The sequence below is a fragment of the Nerophis ophidion genome, linkage group LG12 (genome assembly GCF_033978795.1).
Source record: "Nerophis ophidion isolate RoL-2023_Sa linkage group LG12, RoL_Noph_v1.0, whole genome shotgun sequence".
Taxonomy (NCBI): Eukaryota; Metazoa; Chordata; class Actinopteri; order Syngnathiformes; family Syngnathidae; genus Nerophis; species Nerophis ophidion.
Genome location: NC_084622.1, coordinates 38611449 through 38620578, shown reverse-complemented (window position 1 = coordinate 38620578; position 9130 = coordinate 38611449). Strand labels below are relative to the sequence as shown.

Genomic DNA, 9130 nt, shown 5'->3' with positions numbered 1-9130 from the left:
GGGTTGCCAGGTTGAGTTTATCGTGTCCTACGAAGATAACATTTCATATTCACGGTAAATACAATGAATAGAAAAAAAAACACTCTCATTGTTGCTCATATATCGTCATAATATTTACTTGTATGTCAAACAATGGCAGTACTTTTAATATAATAATCATTTATATCAATGAATGCCATAGAAAGCTAAATGTAATTTTCAAATCTGGCAAGTAAGTTTGACGAACGGCTCTTGCTTTTTAAACTGTACATCTCCTGATAATTGTGTTGGTTTTCTTGCCTGATGCCGCCAGCGTATGAAATAGTATCGCTCGTTTGACATTTTTTGCGTATATTAACAGTATTACTCTTCACCGTTCACATGGGCTAGTGGCGCAATGGATAACGCGTCTGACTACGGATCAGAAGATTCTAGGTTCGACTCCTGGCTAGCTCGGATTTTTTAATTCGGTATATATTTGGTAAAAAAAAAAATGTCTTCCGAAATTATGACTGTGTTTTTTACTGCCCTTGGGCTCACTTTTAGATTAGATCCCTATTTTATCCAAAGCTATTGGTAAATATATTGAACTGTGCATTGAAGTGAAGTGAAGTCAATTATTTTGCGCTTCTTCTCCAGTGCAGGGGTTTAATTGATTGATTGTTTGATTGAAACTTTTATTAGTAGATTGCACAGTAAAGTACATATTTCATACAATTGACAACTAAATGGTAACACCCGAATAAGTTTTTCAACTTGTTTAAGTCGGGGTCCACGTTAATCAACCCATGGTAGGGAACCTATGGCTCTAGAGCCAGATGTGGCTCTTTTGATGACTGCATCTGGCTCGCAGATAAATCTTAGCTGACATTGCTTAACACGATAAGTAATGAATAACTCCGCTGGTAATCACAGCGTTAAAAATAACGTTCAAAATATAAAACATTCTGTTGCACATTAATCCATCCATCCATCCGTTTTCTACCGCACCTGTTCAGGAAGTTAATGGTAAAAAGTGTTTTATTTATAATTGGTTAGCTTCAGAAAAACAATGTTATTAAAAAAAATAATAAGAGACTAATAATACTGTAAAATGTTGGTCTTACTTAAAAATGCACGCATTTAGTTGTATTCAGTGTTTAAAAAAATATTAAATGGCTCCCACGGAAAAACATTTTAAAATATTTGGGTTTCATGGCTCTCTCAGTCAAAAAGGTTACTGAACCCTGCTCTAGTGATTCAAAGCAGTTAATATGATATGTTAATATTGACATGTCTATCAATTGCTGTGACAGCCATTGATAGACATATAATAACACGATCGACATTGTCCAAGTAGGAACCCTACGCATGGCCAAAAATAAATAAGAATAAAAACAAAAAGAGAACTCAAAAGGGAGTGAGAAAAAATACCAAAGGATGCCCACTTAAGGTGTGAATAATAGAAATGGCACATAGAAGTGTGGGGAAGTAACAGTTAATGCAGGAGTAGAGCCAAAGCAGAGGAGATGTACACAAATGGAAAAGTGAACCATCAGGAAATCTTTTGGTGCAGGGTAAAGGGACTGGAGAGCTTAAGGAGTTAGAAGGAGATGATCATTAGGTGTGTGCGCAGGTGGCTACGCCCGGTGACCCAGAAACCAGGCACCGCAACAAAAAGAAGATAGGCGGCAGAAGTGCCGGCAGCTAGGTAATGACAACTGGAAGGCTATAAAGATAACATCTTGATTACAACTTGTTTACTTGCTAGTACTTAGTCTCATTTGATCATGATTTAAGGACATAATCATACTCATATTTGAAATAGAATATCGGTAAAAGTTGTGTACAGCTATGGTAAATGGGTTATACTTGTATAGCGCTTTTCTACCTTCAAGGTACTCAAAGCGCTTTGACACTACTTCCACATTCACTCACTGATGGCGGAAGCTGCCTAGCAAGGCCCTAACTCCTACCAATCAGGAGCAAGGGTGAAGTGTCTTGCTCAAGGTTGGTAGAAGCTTGGGATCGAACTCGGAACCCTCAGGTTGCTGGCACAGCCACTCTCCCAACCGCGCCACACCGCCCCCAGTTATCAGTTTTTATATACAAAGTATTTTATATGTAAAAATTCTCTGCGGTGACTTGTTTTTATGTCAATTAGAATAAACTCGATGTCAACAAGAGCAACAATATGGAGGTTAATTTGTGCCTTTACTATGGAAACTTTTTTGGACACTGAATTAGAGGTAACTGAGGGTTTTTGGGGGGTTTGAATTTTGTGAATTGAATGTTTGACGTCAAATTATGCTGACAATTCCATTGAATAAAATTCTGTGAGCAAAGTTCAGTGCAGAAAAATTCAGTGTAAAAAAATCAGTATATGAATTTTCCCAACTCGCCATTGGTGGATTTACACCTAACATCAATTACATTGGCGTATCTAGTCAATACTACTATGATTTCATCGATATTTTTTGGCGTCACAACATCTTTCGTTTTTATATGTCCCTTGACACTTGAGGACTTTGACTATGACCAACGTATGTGTGGGGTGAGGGTGTGGTCAGCGGGCTGCAGGGGCAAAAGGTCACTGTCTCAGTCAATGGTGTTGAGGGCGGAGCACTATTGACTAGGGGCGGGGCATATGTGGGACAGAGCGACATAGCTGGCAGGTGATTAGATTTTGCAGGTGGTATGTGTTATTCTAATCAGCTGTTGTCTTTAACAGTGAGCGGGGGGGGGAAACTGGAGAGAGACATCTGAAAGTAAATAATGTACTGTATGTACTGTATGTATGTATGTATATATACTATTATACTATTTGATCTTGCACTGGTACTGTATTTGACTACTGTACTTCTACTTGTACTGATACTCCTCCCATAACTACTGTGACTTATTGTGCAACTTAATTGTAATTAATGTACATCAGAGTTAGTCAATTTTTTGTATTTAGTGTATTAGATTCTGCAACTAGTGTTCGGATCCCACTGTATGCAATATCTGAAGAGCATGGAAAAAAGTGACGAATATACTTTGAACCTTGAACCTATCACCCATAGAACTCAACATACCACATAATACAGGGGTGTCCAAACTTTTTCCACTGAGGGCCGCAGACTCGAAAATCAAAGTATGCGGGGGCCATTTTGATATTTTTCTTTTTTAAAAGCAATACAATAGTTGTTAGGTTTTTTTTACCTTTTATGGCTTTCCTCAAGTTTGGTCTCCAGAAGGGTCTCAGTCATAAAAATGTTAGAAATAAGTCATAAATTATTTTTTTTTCATTTAACGCTTGACTCTCAAGATCAACTTCAGGTCTGTCTGTCGTTATTAAAAAATGTATAATTTTTTTTTTTTATGTTTATGGCCTTTATGTCAAAACCCTTATTTATATGGCAAACACACAAACTATGCAACATTTTCCCCCAAAACATTTCAAAGTACAATATTTGACGTGGAGTATTTGGAACCCTAAATAGGTCAATAATTCATAACACTAAAAAAAGAATAAGTGTTGAAAATAAGCAAAATAAGTCCGTAGATCTCTCGATTATAAGATTTTATAGTTTTTTTCATACTTTTTTGTTAGTTTGATGCCCGTTTTGTGAATATTTGAAAGTGAAATTGCTCCAGTGAAGTAACTGGAGACTTCAGCAGGTCAATAACAGTCCGCATGGCAGCTTTGTGTTATTAGTGTCAACACCGCAACTTTTTCTTGTTACATGTCACTGTTTACTCTTTTATTACACTCTTTTATGTTTTAAAGACCTACTGAAATGAGATGTTCTTATTTAAACGGGGATAGCAGGTCCATTCTATGTGTCATACTTGATCATTTCGCAATATTGCCATATTTTTGCTGAAAGGATTTAGAAGATAACATCGACGATAAAGTTTGCAACTTTTGTTCGCTAATAAAAAAGCCTTGCCTTTACCGGAAGTCGCAGACGATGACGTCACCCGTGTGAGGGCTCCTCACATCCTCACATTGTTTACAATATGAGCCACCAGCAGCAAGAGCAATTTGGACCGAGAAAGCGACAATTTCCCCATTAATTTGAGCGAAGATGAAAGATTTGTGGATGAGGATATTGATAGTGCAGGACTAGAAAAAAAAAAAAAAAACAGGCGGGGACAAGTAAGAGCGATTCAGATATTTTTAGACACATTTACTAGGATAATTCTGGAAAATCCCTTATCTGCTATTGTGTTGCTAGTGTTTTAGTGAGATTAAATAGTACCTGAAGTCGGAAGGGTGTGTCCACGGGTGTCTTGACGCCAGAGTCACTCAGGGAAGTCACGCAGCTGCATGGACGGCGCAAGCTCCGCTGAGCTCTGGTAAGAGGCGACTTTATACCACAATTTTCCCACCGAAAACTGCCGGTAGACATGTAGTCGGGATCCACGTTCGCTTGACCGCTCTGATCCATAGTAAAGCTTCACCTCTGGGAATTTTAAACAAAAATAGAATGGAATAGAATGGACTTTATTGTCATTATATGTGCATATAACGAGATTAAAGACTCCAATTTAAGGTGCGGTAGTGGGAACAAATATGGGGTGAAATAAATAACACAGGAGGAAATAAAGGAAAAAAACTAACAATTGAAATAAACAGACCACTATCCAATAAAAATAATAAGCAATCCTGTACAATATACAAAACACTATAGAAATACAAAATACAGTACAATATTCAGAACAAGACAAGAGTACCGAAGTAATAAATAACAATCAGTGTCGGACGTATTGCACTCGAAGGGTAGTATTGCACAGTAGGGTATTAGGGCATGATATTGTATTGGGGTGAATTATTATTATCATAAGTTAGAGTTCAACATGGTGACAGCTTTGGGAAACACCGGCTGTGTTTGTTTGGGTAAAGGCTAAAGCTTCCCACCTCCATCTTTCTATTTTGACTTCTCCATTATTAATTGAACAAATTGCAAAAGATTCAGCAACACAGATGTCCAGAATACTGTGTAATTATGCAATTAAAGCAGACCACTTATAGCTTGGATCGGGCTGGAAAATAATGTCCGCTACAACCCGAGACGTCAAACGCACGCGTCATCATACGCGTCATCATACCGCAACGTTTTCAACACGACACTACGTGGGAAATTTAAAATTGCAATTTAGTAAACTAAAAAGGCCGTATTGGCATGTGTTGCAATGTTAATATTTCATCATTGATATATAAACTATCAGACTGCATGGTCGGTAGTAGTGGGTTTCAGTAGGCCTTTAAAGGCCTACTGAAATAAGATTTTCTTATTTAAACGGGGATAGCCGGTCCATTCTATGTGTCATACTTGATCATTTCGCGATATTGCCATGTTTTTGCTGAAAGGATTTAGTAGAGAACATCCACGATAAAGTTTGCAACTTTTGGTCGCGAACAGAAAAGCCCTGCCTTTCCCGGAAGTCGCAGATGATGACGTCACATGTTGATGGCTCCTCACATCCTCACATTGTTTTTAATGGGAGCCTCCAACAAAAAGAGTTATTCGGACCGAGAAAACGACAATTTCCCCATTAATTTGAGCGAGGATGAAAGATTTGTGTTTGAGGATATTGATAGCAACGGACTAGAAAGAAAAAAAAACGCGATTGCATTGGGACCGATTCAGATGTTTTTAGACACATTTACTAGGATAATTCTAGGAAATCCCTTATCTTTCTATTGTGTTGCTAGTGTTTTAGTGGGTTTAACAGTACCTGATAGTCGGAGGTGTGTGTCCACGGGTGTCTTGAGGCCAGTGTCTCAGGGAAGTCGATGGCAGCTTTATGGACATCGCGCAAGTTTAGCTGATCTCCTGTAAGAAGCAACTTTTTACCACAATTTTCTCACCGAAACCTGCTGGTTGACATTCGGTCGGGATCTATGTTTGCTTGACCGCGCCCTGATCCATAGTAAAGTTTCACCTCCGGGAATTTTAAACAAGGAATCACCGTGTGTTTGTGTGGCTAAAGGCTAAAGCTTCCCACCTCCATCTTTATACTTTGACTTCTCCAATATTAATTGAACAAATTGCAAAAGATTCAGCAACACAGATGTCCATGACGTCACATGTTGATGGCTCCTCACATCCTCACATTGTTTTTAATGGGAGCCTCCAACAAAAAGAGTTATTCGGACCGAGAAAATGACAATTTCCCCATTAATTTGAGCGAGGATGAAAGATTTGTGTTTGAGGATATTGATAGCAACGGACTAGAAAGAAAAAAAAACGCGATTGCATTGGGACCGATTCAGATGTTTTTAGACACATTTACTAGGATAATTCTGGGAAATCCCTTATCTTTCTATTGTGTTGCTAGTGTTTTAGTGAGTTTAACAGTACCTGATAGTAGGAGGTCTGTCTCCACGGGTGTCTTGAGGCCAGTGTCTCAGGGAAGTCGATGGCAGCTTTATGGACATCGCGCAAGTTTAGCTGATCTCCGGTAAGAAGCAACTTTTTACCACAATTTTCTCACCGAAACCTGCTGGTTGACATTCGGTCGGGATCTATGTTTGCTTGACCGCGCCCTGATCCATAGTAAAGTTTCACCTCCGGGAATTTTAAACAAGGAATCACCGTGTGTTTGTGTGGCTAAAGGCTAAAGCTTCCCAACTCCATCTTTCTACTTTGACTTCTCCATTATTAATTGGACAAATTGCAAAAGATTCAGCAACACAGATCTCCAAAATACTTTGTAATTATGCGGTTAAAGCACACTACTTTTAGCTTGGATCGGGCTGGAAAATAATGTCAGCTACAACCCGAGACGTCAAACGCACACGTCATCATACCGCAACGTTTTCAACACGACACTTCGCAGGAAATTTAAAAATGCAATTTAGTAAACTAAAAAGGCCGCATTGGCATGTGTTGCAATGTTAATATTCCATCATTGATATATAAACTATCAGACTGCGTGGTCGGTAGTAGTGAGTTTCAGTAGGCCTTTAAATTTTTATTATAGTATTTTTTAGAAGGGGACGGGGGCCATTAACAAATTAGCTGAGGGCTGTCACGCCAAATTTCTTCTCCCCTACAAAAACCTTCCCCCCGGAAGACATTAGGCGTGACAGCCCCTCTAATGCCTGAAGGACCCCAATGAGGGTGGAAGGACCTTAAAGCAGCCCACACAGCTGCCTATTTTAAAAGCATTATAACTGGCTGATTGTCATTAGTGAAAAATAACGGTGAGGAAAAAATATTAGCATTTCAGCATGCTAACCTTTCAACCTATTTTTGCTTTGCTAATATTGCAGCTGTAACCCTTAAAGTCCTACTGAAACCCACTACTACCCACCACGCAGTTTGATAATTTATATATCAATGATGAAATATTAACATTGCAACACATGCCAATACAGCCTTTTTAGTTTACTAAATTACAATTTTTAATTTCCTGGGAGTTTCGTCTTGAAAACGTCGTGTAATGATGACCTGTACGCAAGACGTCACAGGTTTTAAGGAAATATGAGCGCTGCACACACACACAGCTAAAAGTTGTCTGCTTTAACCGCATAATTACACAGTATTTTGGAGATCTGTGTTGCTGAATCTTTTGCAATTTGTTTAATTAATATTGGAGAAGTCACAGCAGAAAGATGGAGTTGGGAAGCTTTAGCCTTTAGCCACACAAACACACGGGGATTCCTAGTTTACAATTCCTGGAGGTGAAAATTTTCTATGGATCAAGCGAACATGATACACAACGGAATGTCAACCAGCAGGTTTCGGTGAGAAAATTGTGGTTAGAAAGTCGCTTCTTACCGGAGAAAAGCTGAGCTTGTGCCGTCCATAGCTGCCGTCGACTCCCCTGAGACACCGCGCGTCAAGACACCTGTGGACGTACACCTCCGAATATCAGGTACTATTTAACTCACTAAAACACTAGCAACACAATAGAAAGATAAGGGATTTCCCAGAAATTAACATAGTAAATGTGTCTAAAAACATCGGACTCCGTCCCAATGCAATCGCGGTTTTTTTTTTTTACTTGTTTTTTTTTTCTAGTCCGTCGCTATCAATATCCTCAAACACGAATCTTTCATCCTCGCTCAAATTAATGGGGAAATTGCCGTTTTCTCTGTCCGAATAGCACGTTTTGTTGGAGGCTCCCATTAAAATCAATGTGAATATGTGAGGAGCCCCCACACTTGTGACGTCATCGTCTGTGACTTCCGGTAGAGGCAGGGCTTTTCTCTTAACTCTGAAAGTTGTGAACTTTCAATCTTTAAAATATTTTTTGAAAAATCAATCCTCGGAAGGCAGAGTACACCCTGGACCAGTCGCCACCTCATCGCAGGGCCAACACAGATAGACAGACATCATTCACACTCACATTCACACACTAGGGCCAATTTTAGTGTTGCCAATCAACCTATCGCCAGGTGCGTGTCTTTGGAGGTGGGAGGAAGCCGGAGTACCCGGAGGGAATCCTTTCAGCAAAAATATGGCAATATCGTGAAATGATCAAGTATGTCACAAAGAATGGACTTGCTATCCCCGTTTAAATAAGAATCTCATTTCAGTAGGCCTTTAAAGCAGCCCACACAGCTGCCTGTTTTAAAAGCATTATAATTGGCTGATTGTCATTGGTGAAAAATAACGATGAGGAAAAAATATTAGCATTCCAGCATGGTAACCTTTCAAGCTATTTTTGCTTCGCTAATTTTGCGGCTGTAACCCTTAAGAGTCATATAACTTGGTTTTATCACACCCTCATTGGGGTCCTTCAGGCATTAGAGGGGCTGTTACGCCAAATGTCTTCCGGGGGGAAGGTTTTGATAGGGGGGGAAGAAATTTGCCGTGACAGGGCCACAAATGGCCCTCGGGCCGCCCTTTGGACACGCCTGACATAATATAATTAATGTTAGTAAAAGTACTTTAGTTTTATAACAGTGGTTTTAACCTGGGTTCGATCGAACCCTAGTTGTTCGGTAAGTCGGCCTCAGGGGTTCGGCAGAGGTCAAAACCCACCCGACTCATCGTCTCAATAAAAACTTGTTTTTATCGGGGTATTACGGGTACGGCAACAGCAGAAGTCACACTGATTTTCAGGTGTGTAATTTGTTGTGAGTTTATGCAGTCTAGCGTGAGTTTAGTGTCGGTTTTGTTCTTTGAACAAGGTGATGTTCATGCAAGGTTCATTTTGTGCACCAGTAAAA

At 39.5% G+C, this 9130-nt stretch overlaps 1 non-coding gene across 1 annotated transcript; it reads left to right on the top strand.

Annotated features, from left to right (window-relative positions):
* The first annotated feature begins 362 nt into the window (after window positions 1-362).
* Window positions 363-435, top strand: trnar-acg (transfer RNA arginine (anticodon ACG)). Its single transcript has one exon. It is a non-coding gene; the product is annotated as a tRNA-Arg (tRNA).
* The last annotated feature ends 8695 nt before the right edge of the window (window positions 436-9130 follow it).